The sequence below is a fragment of the Phascolarctos cinereus genome, unplaced genomic scaffold (assembly GCF_003287225.1).
Source record: "Phascolarctos cinereus isolate Bilbo 61053 unplaced genomic scaffold, phaCin_HiC Scaffold_9;HRSCAF=440, whole genome shotgun sequence".
Classification (NCBI taxonomy): domain Eukaryota; kingdom Metazoa; phylum Chordata; class Mammalia; order Diprotodontia; family Phascolarctidae; genus Phascolarctos; species Phascolarctos cinereus.
Window position 1 is genome coordinate 169650388 of NW_027556402.1, and position 24681 is coordinate 169675068.

Genomic DNA, 24681 nt, shown 5'->3' on the forward strand with positions numbered 1-24681 from the left:
GACACCTACCAAATCATCTGAGGTTTGTGACATTTAAAGGGTTTGACAGACATAATTTCTGGGTGACTAGTCATTTTATTAATAATGCTAGTATTTTAATAAAAGAGGCCAGTGACACTCTCAAATGTCAAAAGACCCTCATGATGGTGGGCTCATGGCTCATATGCCCTTGGAAAACAGGGTGTTTGAGAGGGTAGCAATCAGCTCTGATTGGTTAACAAGTAATGAGGGAATGAACATTAAAATGAGAAGTGGTCTTACTCCTCTAAGGGGCTGACAGAGTGACATGTCAATATGGGACAAAAAGACTATCTACAGAACCTCCCTCCCCAGCTTTGGACAGTCTAATCAAAGAATTTGCTCCCACCAAAACCTGCTTGAGTGGAACATAATAGGCTTCCCTACCTTAGATTAAATGCCTTGTAAGGTTGGGTGAGATCTGACCACAGTTAAGGAGAAAGTTAATTCAACTAAGTTTTAAAATGATGACTTTAGAAAAAGGGAGAACTCTGGATCTCCCAAAATAATTGGTTATTAATAATAATTTTTCTCATGTTAAAGTATAGTTTACTTATAAATGTGTCTGGCCATTTCTAAGAAAAAATATTCAGAACTATTTCTTAAGGCCCAACCCAAATGGCTTTTGTATGTTTTATTAAATATATCATGTTGAATTCCAAGTAAATCATTTTTATTTTCTCCTTTAAAACATTATTCCTTATGAAACATGGCACTTCAACCCACACCACACACACACACACACACTCACACTTTCAACGAACTCCTTTTAGGTAAAGCACCTTTATAGTTCATGTCAGAATCATGGATAATAGAATAAAACTTTGGAGCAAAAAAAGATTGACCTTAGAGATCACCTAATCCATCCCTTTCAGGTTTAGAGATGACCAAATTAAAGCCCTGAAGAGTGAAATGATTTCCTCAAGGCCACAAAGATAGCAAGTGGCAGAACCAGGATTTAAACTCCAGTTGATCCTCAGATTACAAATTCAGAGGTATTTCTACCATACATGTAAAATTCTGTGCCCCAGAGTCCTGGTCTATAAAACTTTAATTTTTTTTTTTTGGTAAGTATTAACTAGGAATATGAAGATTTGAGTGTTTATGTTCCAAAGGGCTTAATTGGATTCAAAAGGATAATTCTATCTTATGCCTCTAGTTCTGTTCTTCCTTCCTACGTTGCATTGGTTGCAATTTACTAGTTAGCACTGCATAGCCTTTAAAGAAATTTATTTCATTCCCGAGGTATAACTTGCTTAGAAGAAGAATAGGCTCAGAGTTTATTCTATATAATGCTGGTCATGTTTCCAAGTCACTACTCACTATATTCATTGCAACATGGTAGAACTGAATGATTGCTAGACTTGGAGTCTATGACTCGGGTACAAATTCCCATTCCAACTTTTACTAGATATGTTACCATAGACAAGTCACTCAATAGTATTGGAAGGAGAACTGGATTTCATTTGTAGTGCATTGTTCAAGTCCAGGTTCTACTATTTTACAATCTGTGTCAGTTTGGGCAAATAAATTAACCTGTATGGGCCTCAGTTACCTGACTGAAAAATGGGGAAGTTGGAATAAATGATCTCTAAAGTCCTATCCAGCTAAAAATCTATGCTGCCATTGTATGAATTAAAATTACTGCACAACATCACTGAGTTGTTATAAGTAGCATAGTTATGTAAACATATATATTGCTACATAAATTTTGGTTTTTATTACTTTTTTTCTAACAATAAGCCTTGACCTTTCTCTTAAAAGAACTCTGAAACTAAACAGTTATTTTTTTTTTTACTTAGCGTAGGTAAGAATATGAGACCTTTTCTTTATCATGAGCTATTTTTGATAATTGCAAAGTCTACATAACCATAGCTCTGGCAAATATTGGGGGATACTAAGAGAGTAAATAAGAGATTCAGAAGATCCTAAAAAGGAGATTGCCCTACAAGATTTAAAATATCTCTTCCATCTCTAAATCTATGATCCTAGCCTTCATGCTTTTGGATTTATCACATACAGAATATTGTATCATTGACCAAGTAATTTTGGAATTTGGCTACTATATTCCTTGGTATCTTCAATTTAGGATTCTTTCAGGAGGTGATTGGTAGATTCTTTCTATGACTATTTTACCCTCTGGTTCTAGGACCTGAGGGCAGTTTTCCTTGATGATTTCCTGAAAGATACTGTCTAGGCTCTTTCTTTCATTGTGATTTTCAGGTAGACTAATAATTTTTAAATCCACTCCTGGATCAATTTTCCAGGTCACTTGTTTTACCAGTGAAGTATTTTATGTTGTCATCTGTTTTTTTCATTCTTTTGTTTCATTTTGACTGATTCTCACTCTCTCATAGAGTCATTGGCTTCATTTGCCCAATTTTAATTTTTAACAAATTATTTTCTTCTATTAGATTTTGTACCTCCTTCCCCATTTGGCCAGTTGTATTTTTTAGGAACTTGTTTTCTTCAGTGTACTTTTTTTTTTCCAGTTGGCCAATTGTATTTTTTAAGGACGTGTTTTCTACAGTTAATTTTTTGTCCTTTTTCCAAGCTATTGACTCTCTCTTGCATACCTCATTTTTTTCTTCTATCTCTCTCATTTGACTTTTAAAATCCTTCTTGAGCTCTTCTAAGAAGGCTTTTTGGGCTTCAGGCCAGTTCACATTCCCTTTTGTGTTTCCAGATGTGGGTTTGTTGTCAATATTGTCCTCTCCAGAATTTCTGTCTTGATCCTCACTGTTCTCATAATATGAATCGATTGTACGTTTGTTCTTGCTCATGGTGTTTGCTTATTTCCTGGCCTTTAAAGAGACTGATCTCTCCTGATGGGGAGCAGAGGGCACTAACTTGGGTTAGTGCTTCTTGGGCCTGGTCACTGGCTTTGTGTGCTGGGGGCTCCGATGTTGGCAGTTGGAGGCTGTAGGGTTCTGACAGCTTACCTGGTGTTGGGCTGGAATCAACCATGCTGGACCTCTAGGGGTAGGATTGGGTAGTCTGGCCCCTGGAAGTTGCCTGCCCTTCCTTTCCTTTGGCTTTCTTTGGCTCCTTTCAGTGGATGTTTCAGGCTGTTTATCCACCTGGGGCCCCTTGTAGTGCTGCTTCCCTTATTTTTGCTGAGGCACCTGGAGACCCAGTTGCTGTAGAATGCCCAGGCACCTGGTGGTTTTCTGAGCTGGTTTTCACCAGTTCCCCAGACCTAACTGAGACACTCGGGGGTCCAGGTGTTGGTGTTTGTCTGCTCCACCACCTGGGTTTCAGGATCTCCTCTTGGTATGATGAAGTGGGGCTTTCCACTAGCTTACTGGGACGACTCCTGTTCTGTACTGCTTCCTTCCCCCAGGGCAAGAAGGGCCCTTCTTATTAATCCTTCAAGCTACCTGGGCTGCTTGCTCCCAATCTTTCTTCCACTTCAGCTGTTCCAGAGTTTTTCCTTGGGTGGTATTTTTCAGAATATTATATCATTCACTGTATGATATAACAAAGGAAAGTAGTAGTGATTTTTATTCTTGAGTGGGTTATATGCATGAAAAATACATAAATGTATGTTTAACTGAAACTTGTCTTTAATATTCCAATGGAGTCATTGAGTGAATACCTCCTCAAAAGTTGAATTGAGGTTCAAATCAGCCCATTTGTTCACCTCTGATTGACTTATTAGACAATTTTCTTCTTAGGAAGATTATAGGGGAAACGTAAGATAACTGTCCTAGGAAAACTTATGATTCACAAAATCATCCACAATTATTCCCAAAGGGTATTTAGAAAGTCTCAATACATTTCTTTGACTCTGGGGTTGGTTTGATGGCATGATGATAACATCCAGAAAGAGCACCAAACTGAATTATTGAAATAGAGAAAGACTTGATATTCCTGGGCATAGCACAAAGATAGTAACAAGCAGTCAGTTAAGTATTTGTTAAGCGCCTACTATGTGCCAGGCATGGAGCTAAGTGCTGGTCATACAAAGAAAAAAAGAGCCCCTGCTTTTAAGGAACTAATTAATGTAATGAAGGCACTAGAATTAAGAAGGATTGGGAAAGGCTTCCAGTGGAAGATGAGATTTGAAGGAAGTCAGGGAAGCTAGGAGGGAGAGATAAGGAGGAAGCAAATTCCAGGCATGGGAACAGCCAGCAAAATGCCTGGAGCTGAGAGATGCAGGGTCTTATTTGTGGAACAGCTAGGAGGCCAGTGCCACTGGATTAAAGAATATGTGGGAGTCTGGAGTAGGAGGGCGGAGGGGATAAGGTGTAAGAAGACTTGAAAGGTAAGAGAGGGCTTGTTTATAAAGGGATTTTGAACATTAAATAGAGGATCTTGTATTTGATGCTGGGGGTGATAAGGAACCACTGGAATTTATTTGAGTATGGGGGTGATGTGGTCAGACCTGTGCTCTAAGTAGATTTTCTTTAAGAAGATAATACTGGGTATTGAGAGAAGGGAAAGTGGGAACCAGGTCACAGTTGATGAGTGACTAGATATATGAGTAAAGTGAGGCTTGTGTGGAACCTAATAATTTGAGAAGCCCCCAAAAGTATACGTTTTTTCAGTGTACCTGGATTTGTAGGAGCATTGGAAGTGTAGGCATTGGAATTGCTGGAGGCTGAGATAATCTATTGGAGCTCCCAGGCCTCACAATGAATCTCTGAATTCCAGAGTCCTTCACAAAGGGTTACCAGCATTTTATGGATTACGACAAGCTCTGGCAGATAAAAATATCTTATTGGCACAGTGCTGAGTCATCTCTGTATGGAAAAAGAGCCCAGGAAGAAGCCTGTGGAACCAGAGTCTGGATGTGAGCATAATAAGCAGTAAATGGTGAAATGTTCCTGAATGTGTGAGGGTTGTGCCTATAGTTCCTCGACACCCTATCACACTTCCCACAGTAGCTATTCTAAACCCCCTCTTTCCTCAAACCATCTGAGTAGGTCGTATTTAACTTGTTAAATTTTACTAAGAATATTAAGGAAGCAAAGAACTTCATTATCTCTCTTCTTACCATACATCAAAACTTCCCAACTTCTTTGTCTTTGCTTGGTCTCCTTCCTCTTTGCCAAGGTTGGGCCTAACCATTTTATTTGTTCTCTTGATTCCATTCTTTTGGGGGAAATTGCTGCATCAGTTATTTCCTCTCTCTTTCATCTTTGTTCCTTCACTGTCTACTAGGTCTAGGGACACGCTGGTAAATATTTAACATCTGGCTGTTTGAAAACTAGAACCCACTTTTATCTTTGACCTGCATTATTAACATTTTCCCCATCCCTTTCTTAAGTCTGGACAATAAACAAAACAATAAAGCCCAGATGTGTAGCATTTGCCAATTTTTGAGATGTAAGTAAATGCTCAAGATGGAAATTTAACAATCAGTTCTAACACACCCTTGGCTAATTCTGTCACTAGCCATAAATACTGAGTCTTATGCTCTCTTATCCTTAAAGGAAACCCTTATCCGAACCCTATCATATCCTCAAGCTATCACCCTTATCATCAAGCTATCACCTATCATTTGTTTCACACTCAGTTCTTCAGCTTCTCACCAGTCACCCAAGCAGAATCATAGAATTTCACAGTCATTAAGAAATATCAGAAGTCATCTAGTCAAATTCCCTATCAGAACAATTATTCCCTTTACCAAATTTCTGAAAAGTGGCCCTCCAGGCTTGACTTAAAGACTTGTGCAAGAGGGAACTCAGTTCCATGTAGTCCATTACAATTTTGTACTGATTTAATTGTTTCTTTACATCAATTAAACCTAAATCTTCCTCTCTACATTTTCCACCCATTAGAGAAAATTAGGTAGCATAGAGGATATAGCATTATGGAGTTCATTCCCTGCCTTAGACACTTCCTTGCTATGCAATTAAAATAGCTATGACATTAGCTAGCATTTGTACAATGCTTTCAGGTTTGTAAAGCATTATACCCAGGCATGCCGCTTAAAATCTCAGTTACCCAGGCAATTCTCTAAGATAAGTTGCAGAGACAGTGCTCACCTACGTAAGTAGAGGAAGTTTCCTTCTGTGGAAGAAAAGAAGGGGTGAAGAGGAACAGACAGTTCAGGCATGGAGGAAGGCCAGTTCAATGGCAGAAATATGGGAGATGGAGCATCTCATGTAAGTTACATGAAGAAGACCAGTTTGGCTAAGCTATTTCTGTAGAAGAGAAGGCAAGTAATATATAATGAGATCAGAAAGTTATGCTGGGGCCAGGTTCTGAAGGGCCTTAAAAGCCAAAATGAAAATGTATATTTTATTTTGGAGGCCATTGGAATTTATCAAGTAAGAGGGGGTGACATGGTCAGACCTGCACTTAAAGGAAATCATTTGGGCAGCTATATGTCACCCTTTTAAGTCACACTGAATGAACTTTAATTACTTTTAACGTCCCTGTAATGTGGCTTCTAACCATACCACTCTAGAGAAAAATGATCTCTCAAAGATCATCACTGACTTATCAGTTGTTAATCTCAGTCTTACTTTCTCTTGACCAATTTTCTCTTCTTCTTTTACTACTATGGGGAAGGGCATTCCATATGCCCGCCTCAAACAACCAAAAGAAAAGATTTGGTTTTTAAAATATGTAAAGAAGATTGTCTCTACCCTATGATCTATTTTCTAACTGTAAATTCTTTAAGTGGTTCAAAAAGGGTACAACAGCATGATATATTTCCTAATCAAACAAGCTCAGCACACACCTGGTGGCTTTAAATAGGAGAAAAAGAGGAAGCAGTTGTTTAGTCAAGATATGGGCTAGAAAAGCTCTAGACTAGTCTAGTGGAGGCAGGACTCCAGTTTGGAGGATCCTAAGCCCTTAAGAAGGAATAACTTCTGGGGGGAAGGAAAAAAAGGCTTTTTTCCCCCTTCCTCCTTCTCTCGTCTTCTCCCTCTTCATCTACCTCTCCCTCTTCCCTCTTTTCCCCTGTATAATTCCTGTGGCTTCTCATACTCCCCTGGTTGGGAACCCAAATGGGAATGGGGCATCATTGCTGCTTTTTTTTTTCCTTGCTGAAATTAGCACATCATTCTTTTGCAAGCCTCTCTTCCGTTGGTGCTCCACTGGTTTACTGCTCCTGTCTTCTGTTACTGACAGCTATTACCCATTCTTTCTGCCATAGTTTTTGCCCTTTCCCTTCTGAAGATGCTGAAGCCCATTTTGCTGCTATTGCTAATTTTAGTACAGACTCTTTCTAAAACCCTGCACCATAAACAAATGAAAGCAGGGAGATTGGGATCTCCAGTGCCACTCATGAAAATCCCCATTGTTGGAATGAAGACTGAGAAAAAGGAGGAAGAATAATAGGAAAGAGAGAACTTTGTAAAGAATCTATAATAATAAAGCAAGGAAAAGAAATGAAAAAGAGGGCAATTAAAAGCTACAATTTTTATAGATGAAGAAAAGTTAGAAATTCAAAGATAGACATTTCAATCTAAGAAGCTGGAAAAACATTATCACTGATGGGGTAGCAGAAAGAAAATGAAAGGATATAGAACTGATGGTGATTACATAGTAAGGACCCCAAACCAGAATTTTGGTCATGTGATGACAACATAAAGGTTTAGTCTTGATGGCCCTAGCATGTCCAATGAAGATTATCTTTAGAATCCTTCAGTGAGAATCATTCAGTGCCATGGACTTGCTCTCAAGCATGAAGAATTAGGGATTGTTTATAACGGAGGATACCTTTTTCTTTCTGGCCTCACATTTTTACAAAAATCAGCTACAAATATACATATATAGAATCTTATAAAAATAAAATAAGTTGCCAAAGTAAAGCCCTAGGCCTATATGTAGAGAAGGTCTCATCTCTTTTATGTAGTGATGATATATTTATCACTGTAATCATGTAATGGGACACAGGTGTATGTTCTGATTTTTTTTTTAGCATGAGCTGAAAGTATCCTTCTTACCTATGGCCTCCATAAGAAACTCTATAGCTGCTAGCAGTATGGGCCCTACAAAGAACAAGATACAGATTATCATTTTGGATGTCAATGTTTACTGAAAATTGTCATCACCACATGGGTAAGGTGGGATTGGAAGGCAGACAATTCTTCAGTATCTATGGACAAACTAACATGCTTCCCTTCAGCAGATTTTCCTCTGACAACCCATGTTTCCTTGATCAATGCCAGGTAATGAACACATGTTCTTGGTCTGATCCTGTTAGCACATTACACCTGTATTCTACCTTTCCCATAATATGAATTAAATCCTGTCAGTGATGGCTTGTATTTGCTAATATCCCAGCATGGATCCCTCTTAGTTGGCTTGCACTGAAATATTTTATTCCTTATCATTACGGACAAGGTTATGACTAGACTATGATGTAAACTCAACACACACTGTCTTATGTCCCAAGTCACTGCAGAAATCAAGTGGAGCCATGGCATTGATTTGTTATACGTTGGTGATGTATCTGGTTCCTATCCTCCTGTTTATAGGATCATTGATTTAGCGTGCACAGAGACTCTAAGAATACCAAGTCCATGCCCATCATTTTGTAGGTGAGGAAACAAAGGCCCAGAAGAATAACTGACTTTCCAAGTTCTCACTGAGTGGCAAAGGCAGAGTTTGAAGCTAGATCTTTGAACTCCAAATCTATCACACCTTGAAAAACTCAGCTCTGTACTCTGGCCAACAACTGGCTGAATACAATACCTCTATAGAGTATGGCAATGTGAGGAGTACCAACGTCACAGTCTCTAATGCAAAAGCAAAGGTCTTTATCAAATCATACCCAATGGAAATAATTTACATTTTTATCAACACCAGCTCTTTGTGGCTTCTCTGTCCTTTGTTCTCTCGTAATTAGTGTATTTCCCTTAGTTTTTATGTTGTAGAGATTAAACATCTTTAGACTCCCTTCTGCCCTAGTTAATCACGACTGGGGCTTTTGCTTTATTTTTTAACACTGACCTTTATTTTCTTGTTCTTTTCTTCTCTTATTACTTCTCATTCATATTTAATTCTGCATACAGAATCCTCTCCTAGACTCCTTTACCTTTTGATTCTTTGTACTTGGCAACATGCAATTGTTTGATATCCTTTTTGGGGGAGACATGTCACTGTTCTTTTTGTGGAATTGCTTTGAACTGGCTTTCATCTTTTAGCATTTAAATGATCTAAGTCTTCATATATCTTGCTGCATTGTTCTTTATTATTTACTTTTCCTCCCACCACAATGTCATCTGTTTGAAGCCCAGGCTGTTCTTTTGTTATTTTTTTTCCCACTCCTATCCTTTGTTTTTAATTTTTGAGCCAGCCTGGCACTTCTTTGACTCCCACAGGGGTAAGTATTGCTTGTTTGTCATTACTGCTGTTTTAGTTTAAGATGTGAAACTTTGTTCAAAATTACTTTCTGCATCTTATTTTCTAGACTTTCAAAAGTACAACAGTTTATGTGTCCATTGGAAGTTTGCAGAGCTTGGCTTCTCCCTGTGATCGAATAAAGTCTAAAACCTCAATTAGCCTAGGTACTTAGGATAAACAGCAGGCCAAACAGCCCTGGGCAAGTTATCAGAAGATGTTAAAGTAGTTTTGGATTTCTGTGTGTGATACCAACTGGTTATATGATCCTAGATAAGTCATTTCCTTTCTCCGATCCTCGGTTTCTTCATCTGTAAAATATGAAGCTAGTACTTCATGATCTCTAAGGCCCCTTCTAGCTCTATGATGTTATGAATATAGTACACTGTTTAGCTGACTCTGAAAAATCCATCTGGGGTTGGGAATCTGTGGCCTCAAGGCCACATGTGGTCTTCTAGGTCCTTGGGTGCAGCCTTTTTACTGAGTCAAAGTTTTACAGGAGAAATTCCTTTATTAAAGGGATTTGTTCTGTGAAGTTTAGCTTCAGTCAAAGGGCCACACTTGAGGACCTAGAAGGCCACATGTGGCCTTGAGGCTACAGGTTCCCCACCCCTGTGTTTAGACACTTTAGAAACACCTTGTCATAACTGATGTTTCTAAATCAATTCACTCTCTTTTCTTGCCTTGCCAAACAAAGTGTGGAGAACATAATTACATCTTTCCACAGTTAAAGATAGTGTAGTTTCTCAGGGTTATCCCTATATACATAAGCTAGCATTATATGGGTCTTTCAACATAAATGTAAAGAGGGTAGGAGATTGGGCTGAATTAGGATTGACCATGGCCAAAACCTAGAATATTACTTATAATAGGCAGTTGGTGATGGGAAACTAGATCTCAGGAGCAAGACTAGGCCTCAGTATATAGATCTGGTACTCATCTAGATGAATCCTTTCACAAGGACTTCAGTATCTGGCTCACAATCTTTCTCTTCATTTCAACAAACCATTTCTTCACATTTGAGCACTTTAGTACATACATTGATGCCTCATCAAATACCCTCAGCTTTCACTTTAAACTCCCACCATTCCCATCACTTACATCTTTATTCTACTTCAAATCCAACAAGTATGGTGACATGTTAGATATCATTGTCACACATAACCGTTCAACTATTACCTCTGAAATTGCTCCCTCTGATCATTACTTTTTGTCCTTTTCTTTCTCCTTTCCTTATTCGTCCTAAAACTTCTTTAAAAAAAAATTGGTCTTTTATGGCAATTTTACTTCCAATATACCTTTCACCCTATAAAACTCTCCCTTAACAAAAAGAGTTGGGTAAATCCAATTGATCCAATGACTTAGTCCAACAAAATTGCACTCATAGTCTGTAATTTCTCTATTGAGAGGAACAAGTGACCTAGACCAGTGATTCTGCATTATATTTTACTGGGATTTTAATGCATCTTAAGAGTGCTTTGCATTTATGTTGTTTTAATAACTATGTTTATTTCTTCTTTTGGATCTACCTTCACTCCATGTCAGTTTATAAGAATCTTTACAAGTTTCTCTGAATTCCTCATATTTATTATTTCTTATAATGCAAATATGTTCTATTACATTCATACAACATAGTTCATTCAGTCATTCTCCATTTGATGGTAATGTGTTTCTACTTTCTTTTTTGTTACCACAAAAAGTGGCTCTATGGCCATATTATTATATTCAAGGGAACTTTCTTTCTTTCTCTGACTTCCTTAGGATTATGTTTCCAATGGAAAGATTGCTGGGTCAAAGGATATGAACAGTTAAATGGTGTTTTCTCAGTTCGAAATTGTTTTCCACAATGGTTAAACCAAATCACAGTCCTACCAGTAGTGTATTAGTGAGCTTAATTTCCAATAACTACACCAATATGAACTAACTTCATCTTAACTTACTCTTTATCACTAATTTCAGTCCCTCTATCTTTTCCTGTTCTCTCAATCCATCGCCTCTATTCTGGTCTTATTTTCTTCTTTTAAAGTCTTAGCCATGTGGTTCAATGGTTCCATGTCCTTGAGACACTTGCCTCCTTATGCTTTTGCTCACACCTTGCCAAACCAAAAACCTGAGTTAACCCCACCATTTACTTTCACTAGCCCTACTCACTTATTGTTGAACACTGCTAGAGAAAGTCATTTAATCATTCCACCCAGGCCACTAAGAGTTTTATGCTATATATTTCAAATGTACCCTTACCCTTGCTCAGAAATATTTTTATTCTTCATAGATTGACCCTCTAACACATGCCCCCAAAGGGCTATTTGAAAACTTCTCTTCTTCTTTTCCCTATACCACCTTTTCACTCTTCCTTCCCTTTCAGCTGAACATTTCCTCTTACTTTACTAAGAAAAATAACAGCAATTTGCTATGAGCACCTTCTTCTTCCCTATGCTACATACTTCAAAACATCTCTGTCATTCAGTATGTTCTCCTTCTTTACTCTGGGTTCGTACCAAGAAGTGGCCATTTTCTTTGCCAAAGCCAAACCCTTTACCATTACTTTTGATTTCTTCCCCTAGTATTTCTTCCTAAAACTTTATCCCTTGAACATCAACCCCTCACCACATCTTCAATCCTATCAATCTACTGACTATTCCTTCATTTCATATAATTATGACCTAATTTCCTCCACCCCCCTAAAAATAGTCACTAAGCCTTGCTATACTCTCAAACTTTCATCTTACAGCTTTTCTCCTTTTACAGCCTCACAGGAGGCTGTCTCTCTACATTCCTGTCTGTAATCTAATCTTCACACAGCTAACAAATTAATATTTCTGACATAGTTTTGAATATGTAACTTTCCTATTCAAAAATCTTCATGCTTCTCAATTTTCTCTAGGATAAAATATAACCTACTCAGGTTTGTATTTAAAGCCTTCTACAATCTGGTTCCCACCTATCTTTTCAGATTTATTTCATAACAATCCCCTTTGCCCACTCTAAGTTTCAGGCAAACTGACATAGTATCCATTACCTGAACTCAAAATTCTATTTTTATCTCTATTTCCTTGCATAATCCATGCCTAGAAAATACTTTCTCTTCTCACAGAATCATTTAAAATCCTTAGGTTCCTCTATGGTTTAACTTGGACTTCTCTCTCTATAACCTTTGATAATCTCTCTTTCCTCACAATACATTTTACTAACTTATTTATCTAAAATAGAATCTAAAGTCCTTAAGTTCCAGAGTGGTGAGCTGATAAATGTTTAACATCCAGCCCTGGGGAAGGAAGGGGGGAAGGGTAGGCAATGTGCAAAGGACACGTTTTTAAGTTTAATCTGATCACATTTCCTCCATCACTTTTTTAAGTCTATTCAATCAACAAATTGATAAATCAAGACCTGATTTCTAGCACTTGCCAATTTCTGAGGTATAAATGCTCAGACTGAAAATTGAATCATCAACAAAATGATTCTAGCTGCCTCCACCACTACCCCATGGGGACTACTTTGGTTTGGTTTCATTTCAGGGCCTAGCAGAGTGTCTTCTGCAGAGTAAGTATTTAAATAAATCTTTGGTGAATTGTGTTGGGAGATTTTTATATGGACCCAATGTACACAGTAAAAACAAAAAGAGGGGGTGATATTTTGTCATCTGTGCTCATCCATGTTTACAACCAAAGGAGAATATCGGCTGGTTGTAGTTAACTGAAATTTGCACTCTGGCTATTAAATGGTGGCACAGTTTTTTAATTGATCCTAGGTCTGTCTTCAAGATACTCATGGTAATATTCAAAGCATACAGAAAGTGCTCAAAAATTGTCTGGAGTTAAATTGAATTAAATTGGATATGTGGACATGAAGATGGGATAGAATTGATCTTCCTGGGAAATGTCCTATGACTATATTCATAGTGACTATACCATTTCTCATAAACTCTAGGTGCTCTACAAAGGATATGCTGGAGAGTGGAACAAGAAGTCATCCACCTTGAGTAAACAAAAATGCATTATCCATGTTATCTGATTTTTCTTTCAGACTCAGAGAAAAACAAACAAACAAACAAAAAAAACCAAACTTTGTTTTTTACTCCACAGTGAAAAATTATACATATTAACCTCTCTTAGTAACCAGGCATTATGCCAATGTCTACTTGGTTGGAGGAAAGACTATCGTTAATGTTAGCAGGGACATCTCTCCTAGAAGTTGGCCTTATAGGCACAAGCCATGTATACAAGTACGTAGGTGATGCAGTAAATAGAGCACTGAGCCCTTGAGTCAGGAAGTCTAGAGTTCAAATCCAGTCTCAGGTATTTACTAGCTATGTGACCCATGGCAACTCACTTAACCATCATTAAGTGAGTCTCAGCTTCCTCATCTGTAAAATGGGAGTAATGATAGCATTTACATCCCATGGTTCTTATGAGTATCAAATGAGACAATATGGATGAAATACACAGTGTCTGGTACATAGTAGGTGCTGTATTAATGGCAGCGATGATAATGATGTTGAGCTCAAAGGGGAGAACCAAGCTCACAGCTTGTGAATGATGCTTAGATAGAGTTTTATGAATAACTAAAGTTAACAATCATGAGAAATACCTCATAACGATTTCTCCAAAGTATGCTAAAATAGTTCAACTTTATGGGCTGAATTAAGTAATTAGAGATTTTAAATTGATAGATAATGTAAATTATTATAGCCTTGGCTATAACGTACATATTAATACTGGGGGTTGCAACAGTTACCCTGGGTCTGTGTGACTTGACTACATCTTTAGCTTAGAATTTTCAAATGACTTAGTCCCATTTAAGCAGACTCGTTTCTCCTGCTTCTGTGGGAAAAGGTAGAAGGTTTTGGGTTTTTTTGTTTGTTTGTTTCTCTGTTTTGTTTTTGACATTAAACAATAGCCTTTGTCTGGCTTAACAGCCACTTTTCTTCTTCCCCAATGAAGCCTGTTGGTAAAAATCTGGTGCAATCCAGGAAGAAGGAAGTACTCCACAATTTTCCAGCAAATGTGTAATGGAAATTCAATTAGACTCAGAATTTTATTTTTGTTTTTTATTACTAAATGTTTACTGAGTACAGAATAGTGGAAATACTCCTGTGTATTTCACAGTCTAGTAATGAGATGTCTACCTAAAAGACTTTTAGCTAACTCTACCCTGATCTCAAGCATAGATTTGTACTTTGGCTCCATCGTATACTGTTATGTCCTCTTGGGAAGTGGCTTCACTTCTGTTTGCCTTAATTTCTTTATCTGTAAAATCACAGAGCTGGACTCCATAACCTCAAAAACCCCCTTCCAGTTTTAAGATCACAGATCTTAAATTCAGAGCCAGAAGTGAGTTTAAAGGCCATTTAGAAAAAATCCTTTTATTTTACAGATAAGAAAACTTAGGTAGAGATACAAAGTGGTTTGCCCAGTGAGGTTCACAGAACCAGTAAGTGTCAGAGGTGAGATTTGAATACAAATCTTCCTGGACTCCAAATCCAAGACTCTTATCTATGATGGCATGCTGTCTTGCAATTTATTTTTATTCTGCCTTAGCTGAAAATCCTAGAACACACTCCTTGTGAACCTTAAATGTGTTCCCTTTCTTCCACAAATATTTCTTCTCAGTTTTTCAATTTTCTTCTCATAAAATTATATGGTGACAAAATAATATACATTTATGTATATCAAATGAAATAAAACTTCAGGATAGAAACTAGGGAGCATGGTAGTTTTCAAAATGAAAAACCTATACACGTCTATACATATATACACATATATACATACACAGTACCTCTCACTCTTTAATGTTAACATGATAGGATGGAGCTTAGCTGGTATTCTGAAGTGGTGGTGGTGGTGGGGATCGCAGATCTTATTCTTCTACTACCAAAGTCTTCTCCATATGACTGTGTAAGTCATTTACATAGGAGGGTTAAATTGAAACTGGAAAGCAAGGGGGGGGAGGGGAATCAGTAAAAGAATTTTGTACCTGGTTCTACTCTACTTCATTTGAGGGCTCTATGTTTGGTATTAAAAAGGGGTGGGAAAATAATTGAGCTTATTCAATTTTTAATTAAAAAAATAAAAATCATAACTAATTTAAAGCCTAGCACAAAATTTTTACAGCCATATACTAACTCTTTGAATGTAGCGTTTTTAATGGAAAATATGACAGCCTTTTAACTATAGCAATATAACTTATCAGCATCACTGTCATAAACAGAATGATCTCTCAGGGTAGCAGGCTTTACAGAGAAAGCTACTGGGGCTACTTGCCTTCATTACTGACGACTTTTTATCCCATCTATTCTATTTTTTTAAAAAAAGGATGGAAAGTAATACATGTTTCATTAGGGGCTGCACTATGATACCAAAATGGCATTTATACTTAGACTTTATACAAACGTCAATCATGTACATATATATTTTTTTTGGCTAGGCAATGGGGTTAAGTGACTTGCCCAGGGTCACACAGCTAATAAATGTTATATGTCTGAGGCCTAATTTGAACTCAGGTCCTCCTCAATCCAGGGCTGGTACTCTATCCACTTTGCCGCCTAGCTGCCCCTCAATCATGTATATTTGAAAAAAATTGTAATCAATTTTCCTTTTCTTATAATCATTTATTTTATTTTTTTGTTTGGTTTATTGCCTTGTCCTTTAGTTCTTAAATAAATTCCCCAAATTCAGCTTGGCTTACAATTGAACCTAAATCTGCTAAAATCTTAAGCAAAAAAAAAATACGTGTCCTGTTACTGAATATACTATGATGTAAATTGGATATCTTTATTGGATAACATAATTAAAGACAGTCACCATTTTTATATTTCTACAGAGCAATACATATATCCCAACTCTTCCCCTTCATTTTGTTGAAACTAGCATTTATATAAGGTTTAAGGTTTATGAAGCAACTTAGCATATATTGTCTCATTAAGCCTTCATAATAACCCCTTAAAGTAGGTGATACCTCTAGATACTACTGTCCTGGTTTTATAGATGAGGAAACTGAGACTCAGAGAGTTTGAGTGATTTGCCCCTAGTCAAATAACTAATAAATACCAGAGGTAGGAATGAAATATAAATGTCTCAGGGCAGCTAGGTGGTGCAGTGGATAGATCTCAGTCACTTGACACGTACTAGCGGTGTGACCCTGGGCAAGTCGATTAACCCTAATTGCCTCACAAATACGTGTGTGTATGTTTCCTGACTCCCAAGCCAGGTCATTTTCTATGACATAATACTGATTTTCTAAGGAAACACAGTCTTTCAAGGCAATTTTAAACCAACCAAGTCCTTTTATCCTGCCAACTGACCTTGAGAAGACAAGCAATTAATCAACCAACAAACCTTTTTCAAAGTACCTACTATGTGCCAGTCATTGTGCTGGATATGACTAGAACTGTCCACGTACAAGAATAAGTACTCAAAGATACTATAATTGTCTCCACTTTACAGATGATAAAATTGGGATCCAGAGGTATTAAATAACTTGTTCAAGTTTACACACAGACAGAAAACATACACATACATTGTGCATGTATGGGTACACATTCATGGATACACTTAGCTCACGTATACACACACACACACACACACACACACACAAAAGTTCTAGAACCAAGAGTCCAATTCAAGTCCTGCAGGCTCTCTCTTCAGCATCATTTCTTAGTTCTTACCTGCCTATTTGTACCACCTTAATGACACCCATTCACAATTTTAGTAGGTAAATTGACACATTCTGCAGAAGTATGGCATCTTGTACAGAGTGTTGGACCAAAAGTCAAGACCTGGGTTAAGATCTTACCTCTAACACTTTATAGTTGCAGAAACACAACTAGGAATTCTATCCCTTCTGAGAGAAATGTAGAGGACTTTGAGTAGGGAGAGAGCATCTAATGTTTTGGACACTCTGGTAGGCGACTGGGGCAGATTGGAGACAAATGACATTGAAATTGAGAAGTTTGAGGAACTGAGAAGGAGTTCAAGGAGGACAGGGTTTGGAATGGAGAAGTCTGTCAGTTAGATGCTGAATTTTGGAAGGAAGAAGGAAAATGACCTGCAAGTTCATAGATTACAGAAAAAATCAATCAAAAAGCATTAATTAGTGCTTATTACATGCCCCAGACCTTCTATATCATGGAGTGAGAATGAAGGAGCAGTTAGATTTAGAAAGGAAAACAACAGGTGGCATTTTCACAAAAAGTTATTTTTCAGAAGAAACCTAGGGTGTTTTGTTTTATGCACCCAAATTAGTACAGCAATTTGCTTTAGAAAGGTAGTGTGTGACAGAGGCAAGATTTTGTCTCAGGTTCTCTGCCAATCTAAATGTTTCCGATATACCCAAGAGAGGAAGGTTTTCAGAGGCAGAGTAGAAAGGAAAGGCAAAGGAGGAGGACTGCAGAGCAATGAGACGGAGATTTCTTTAAGCATGGGGAGAAGTGTGAGTGGCCAGTGCCTTGTCTTCTCCACTAATCCTTCAGCTGTTCTTCCATTTGGTCTCCAGCTGCATGACACAAGTGCCATGCTCAGATGGGGAGAGGGAGGGGAAGTCAGTCCCACCCTATGGGAAAGTATCTAGATGGCATGATGATCAGGAATTGGGGTTACAATTCCCTATGCCCGGCTAATGTGGAGTAGCACAATAGAGGGAAAGAACTGAAGCCCCTGGACGACAACAGTCAACCTGCTAGTTCTATCCCCCACTAATTGTAGCACCCCGGGAAGATCACATGACCTCTTTGGGCCTCAGTTTCCTCATCTACACAGTGGAGATAATGTCTGTGACACTGATTACACAAGCTCAAGTGAGGTAATGTATGCAAAGTCCTTGGTAAACCTCAAACCTTTATTTAATAGTAGCTATTATTGTCATTGTCACCTGTCTGGAATGTTGCGATCATCTCCTAAACTGGTTTCTCATCTCAGCTCTCCCTATAATTTCAAATCATCCTTCATATACATGACAGATTTGTATTCCTTTACATAGATGTGGTTATGCCACTTCTCTGGCAAAAAATTAAACAAGCAAAACCACTTTTTTTCCATTATACAAATTCCCACTAATAAACTTCATGCTTCCTAGCCTAGAATATCTACGAGCCTAGAATATCTATCCTTTCAGTTTTCCTCCTCACTATTCCCCTATTCTATACTCCAGACAAATTGAACTATTCACTTTGCTTCTATGTGCGTCATATTTTTTTTTAAAATCTCTATCCTTTTGCTCATGCTGTTCTATATGTCTTGAAAGATTTCTTCACATTCCCTGTGGAAATTCTACCAAATCTGAGAAGTCTGACTCAAATGCCAGATTCTTCACAACAGTTTAATTCCCTATAGTTAGAAGTAATACTTCATTAAGGGCAGCTAGGTGGCACAATGGATGGAGCACTGGGCCTGGAGTCAAGAAGACCTGAGTTCAAATCTGGTTTCACACATTTAATAGCTGTGTAACTCTGGGTAAGTCACTTAACCAAGATTGCCTTAGTTTCCTCATCTGCAAAATGAAATGGAGAATGAAAGGGCAAGCCATTCCAGTATCTTTCCCAAGAAAACTCCAAAAAGAATTCATAAAAAGTTGGACACAACTTAAAATGACTAAACAACAATAATAACAAAAAATAATTCATTAAAAAATTAAAAACAAGCTGCTGTTGTTATTTTTTTTAATGCTCACTTGGAGAGTGAGGGGACCTTCCAAATTAGAAACTGTCAAATGAGCTCATTTTAAATAAGGAAAATAGAAAAATAATTTAGACAGATGAATTCAATTTTAATTGCTGGCAAAATTCTAGAATCTATAATTGCATGTCCATGGAATGACAAGAATGCTTACTAAGAGCCAACATAGATTTATCAATAGATGATGCTATGAGAGAGCAAAGAAAATGAAATTGGAGGAACATAGGTCACAACTCCACAACTGCTTCAAAGGAAAGAGCACCAACCTAAGCTGTGATCAGGAAATACAAAGAAAACATCAGCGAGTCATTTTTCCAGGCCAGGACATCATAGAAAGGTAGACAGTCCACATGAAAAAAAAATCTCTAAATTACTATTGATTAGGAAATGCAAATTAAAACAACTCTGAGGTCCTACTTCACATCAATCAGATTGGCTAATATGACAAAAAAAGAAAAATGGTAAATGTTGGAGAAGATGTGGGAAAATTGTAACACTAATGCATTGTTGGTAGAGTTATGAATTGATCTAACCATTCTGGAGAGCAATTTGGAACTATGCCCAAAGGGCTATAAAACTGTGTATACCCTTTGATCTAGTAATACCACTATTAGGTCTGAATCCCAAAGAGATCATAAACAAGGGAAAAGGACCCCCACATGCAAAAATATTTATAGCAGCTTTTTTTTGTGGTGATAAAGAACTGGAAATTGAGAGAATGCCCATCAATCGGGGAATAGCTGAACAAGTTGTAATACATGAATGTCGTGGAATACTATTATACTATAAAAAATGATGAGCAGGCATATTTCAGGGGAAAAAAAGCCACATGGAAAGTCTTACAATGAACCAATGCTGAGTGAAGTGAGCAGAACCAGGAGAACATTGTTCACAGTAACAGCAACATTGCGTGATGACCAGCTTTGAAAAACTTGGCTCTGCTCAGCAATACAATGATCTAAGACAGTTCCAAAGGGCTCGTGATGGAAAATGCTATCCACATCCAGAGAAAAAACTATGGAGTCTGAATGCTGGTCAAAGTATACTATTTTCTTTCTTTCTTTTTTCTTGTGGTTTTCTGCTTTTGTTCTGATTCTTCTTTTACAACACGACTAATGCAGAAATATGTTTAATATGATTGTATGTATATAGCCTATAGTATTAGATCACTTGACGTCTTGGGAAGGGGAGAAGGGAAGGAAGGAGCTAGAAAAAATTTGGAATTGAAAAACTTATAAAAGTGAATGTTGAAAACTATCTTTACATGTAACTGGGAAAAACAAAGCACTATTAAGGGGGGGGGGCAGAAAGAAAGTAGACAGTCTATTCATTAAAGTGTCTCAAAGCAACTTCCAGAATGGGAAGCAAACTGCGGCCTTTAGCCGTGTACTAGAGAAAGTAGTCCTGGATTCAATGAGGACAACCCTAATATTGTGCCACAAGGAGAAACAAGAGCTGACTGATAGCTCTCTCATTCATACCCCAGAGAGGGATCACAGATCCAGAGTGGAACGAGAAGCAGACCTGCGAATGAGGGTGGCCACCTCATTGCTGTGTCTAGGCAAGGAGAAGTCATTGGCCTATGTACTAGACAACAATCATGAGTAGAAATAAGCAGCAGCTGCGTGTGTCTGATTCTGGACTGAGGCCTCCAATTCAACCCTCAGTCAAAGGGAGAGCTGGCAGTTCAGTTTTTCCCAATCTGCTCACTCTTCCAAATAGCTGATGGGGGCTTACAGCAGAAATATACTGGAGTTTCAACCAGGGAAAAACCTATCAATGTGTCATCTGAACTTAGACCAAGGTCAGCAGCTTGTGCCCTTAAAGAACATTACACTCGAATAACCATGAACAACTAAGTTATTCTGAGTATTATAAATATTTAAATCAACTACAAAGGACCTATGAAGGAAGATGCTTTTCACCTCTGGAGAAATAAATTATAAATAGAAGTATGCATAGTATGGTTTTATACATACACAGACATATATACACTCACATGGTGTGAATCAGTGTGTGTGAAACAGTGGCCTTCTGTAGTGCAGAGCAGGAAGTGAGGGAGGGAGACAGTTGGGAACATAAAATGTAATAAAAAAAATAAATAAATATTAAAAAATAATATAGCACTTAATACCTTGAGTTATCCATAGTAAAACTAAAGTTAATACAAATCTGAATTAAACAAAATCATCATTTCTTCCAGAATTATAAAAAACCTGGCCCTACCACAAAGTCCCAATTAAAGAAGTAAGGCTAGAAGAATGAGTAAATAAATAATAACCTCCCACCATAAAAAAAAATATTATGGTGACAAAGACAACCAAGACACAAGCTTGGGAGAAGAAAATGACCAAAGTATCTACAAGGAAAACTACAAAAGAAAACATAGGTTTTAAGGAAAAAACTTGGAAGGATGCTTGGAATTCCTCTACTTAAAGATTTCATGTAAAATTTCACATGTAAGATTCTCTTCAGTTGTGTTAGGTATTCTTATTGATTATAAGCCCATATCTTTTGCCTTTTGGAATAACAGAGTCTAACTTCTCCATGTCTTTTTATCAGCGGTGGCTGCTAAATCTTGTGTAACCCCAACGGTGACACTTCAGGACTTGAACTCTTTCTTTTGGATCCTTGCTCTGTTTATTTCCCTGACCTAGAAGCTTTGTATTTTCATCGTAACATTCCGTGGAGTTTTCATTTGGGCCTTTCTTGAAGGAGGTAACCAAAAGATTCCTTCTATTGTCACTTCACTCTTTAGTTCCAATAGATCTGGACAATTTTCTTTCATTATTTCTTGACATATGATATCAAAGCTCTTTATTGGTAATGACATTCATATAACACTGTTTAACCAGATCTTATTAAGTCAGATTGTCTCAGAGTATAAAAGCCATTCATATTTTTATGGAGCACATTTGAAACATGAGTTACTAACCATGCAAAAACAAAGAGGCAAGCAAAAGAATACTAGGGAAAGGAGGTGAGTAGGGGTCCTATCTGCCTGTAACACTCTTCACGTTGGTCTGTGATTGCACATGCAAGAAAAGAGAAAACAAATGAGAGGTGATCATGTGGGCACTCCGTCAAAAACAGGCCTAAACATACAAACCATTCAACAGAAAGATTTCTAGGTTTCTACAAAAAGACTCAATTGTGAAAGATAATATGTAAGGAAGACAGGTAAACTCTAATCCAGGCATGGGGAAGTTGCAGCCTTGAGGCCACATGTGGCCCTCTAGGTCCTCAGGTGTGACCCTCTGACTAAACCATTCAGTTCCCCACCCCTGCTAATCCTGTCTTAGTTTTAGGAGAGAGTGTTGATGATTAGATAAAGATTTTCATTTTCTACAGAAGCAATCCAATACCATACAGGAGGACAAGTATTCATACTAGAAGTATAAACTAAGCAAATACTATCCGTTGGTCAAACCAGAGAAGTATTGAGTTTATTAATGGAAATGCACCTAAAAAGGGAATGTAAGAAATAGCAGTTAGGTGGTTCAGTGGAGCACAGGACTCGTAATTGGAAAGACTTGAGTTCAGATCCTTTTTCAAATATTTACTGTGTGACCCTGACCAAGTCAACATTTCTGTGCCTCAGTTTCTTCATCTGTAAAATGGGAATATAATAGTACTTCCTTCATAGGGTTGTTGTGAAGTTTAATGAGTTAACCTATGGAAAGTGCTTTGCAAACTTTAATGTGCTATAAAAATGCTAGTTATGATTATGGTTATCATCATTATTATTATCAAGCAACTATAGACCTTTAACACTGGGAACATAGGAAGTCTTCAAATATCCAAAGCACAATCATGCAGAAAGAGACATAGACTTTTGCTGCATTTCCCCAGAAACCAGAACGTCAACTAATGTGTGAAAGTTACAGGAAGATAAGTATTATTGGATCACTGTAAGAAAAATGTTTATTACATGGGGTAAAATAATGGTTTCTTCGTGATATGGAATCATCATGGTGTAACTAAGGTCTCCTGAAGACCAAAGACTTAGGTACACATCCAACTTCTGCTATTTACTATTTATTTGACCTTGGGCAAACGTTACTTAGTCTCATTTTTCTCATCTAAACAATGAAGAAATTGGACTAAATGATTTCCAAAATCCCTTCTAGCTCTATATACCATAATTCAGTGTTATGAGTTTTCTTACACTGGAAATGCTCAAGTAGTAGAAGGTAACCTCCTTGAAGGAAAGGACATATATATATATATATATATATATATATATATATATATATATATATATATATATATATTTTCTTTTTATTTCTTATACAGTACCTGGTTTAATATGAGATGCTTAATAAATACCTGGCGACTAGATTGATGGAAGTAGAAAATGAATGTCCATCTATTAGGGATTTTGTCTAACTGATCCTTGGATTAGACTGAACACTGAATAAGATGACCTCCAAAGTCTTTTATAACTCTAAGATTCTACTAAGGCATGAAGCTCATGAATCTGAAAACGTGTCATTTGGGGAGTGAAAGTAAGGATTTTAACAGCAGTCTCAAATCTAAGCATGATACAAAAAGTATTTTTAAAAAGAGAAGAGTAAAAAAAGAAAGAACAAGAATGATTTTGCCCTAAAAGGCTTATTGATTTCAAATCAACGCCATCTGACTCTGCTTGTAAGTGCCTGCAGGGCTCAATATGCCCATTTCACTAATTTTAGAGTTAGCTTACACCATATGCAGCTAAGTATATTGCCAGGATTATCAAAGATAATGAAAAGTAGGAAAGCAGATATGAAAATGAAGATGTGAGAGGATATAGGGAAGAGATCATAAAGGGAGTGAGTATAGAACAAAAAAGAAAAACAGGGAAAACATCTGTGAATTTTAAAGGATAAAATTTGATAGAATTAAGAAGCAGAGGGTTGGGTGCAAGTTGAAAATGAGATGTATGAATGGGTTTGTGACAGCCAGCAACTGCTTTTCCAAAATCTGCATTTGGCTAGCAAGGACGTTTCTGAACTTTCCCAAGACTAAGGTACAAAACTCAAAAAGCAAATAAAACAATAGCTTAGAACAGCTGCTTTAGACCAATTAGTTTTCATAAATAGCCATAAATAAATTAATTAAAGATCCCTACAGAATGACAGCCCAAATGAATGTCTCCCAGAGAGGATAATTTTGAGACACTACATTGATAATAGCTCTAATGACCCCTTTCACTCAGTGCATAACTCCAGAACTAGTTGGCAAATTATTGCATTTGTCACACTAGGCCATCTGCAGTGGTGGAAGTTCAGTCTTCCGTTCTTCTCCCTCCCCCCCCACCTCATCATTAATAGACTGCCCAGTGACAACCCTGCCTAATCAGAACACTGCTATGTGGACAGAAGTCTGAATTTGATTAAGAGAGAGGAAATGCATTTCTGCACTCTTTGGAAAGGCAAAGTCTTAAAACCCACACTCCCCTTCAAGGATACAGTGAAGTGGTTTGGTAGGTGTGTGTATTTTTTTCCTTTTTTTTTTAGATGTAAAAGGTTTTGGAGACACATTTCTCTGCCTGAGCATAGGTCTCAACATATTTGGACCTTGTGTATTTCTGCATGATGGCCTGCTTAATTTATTTCATGGATACACATGTATATGTATGTGTGTACATACATATATGTATGTGTGTGTGTGTGTGTGTGTATTTTTAACAATCTAGCACTCATTT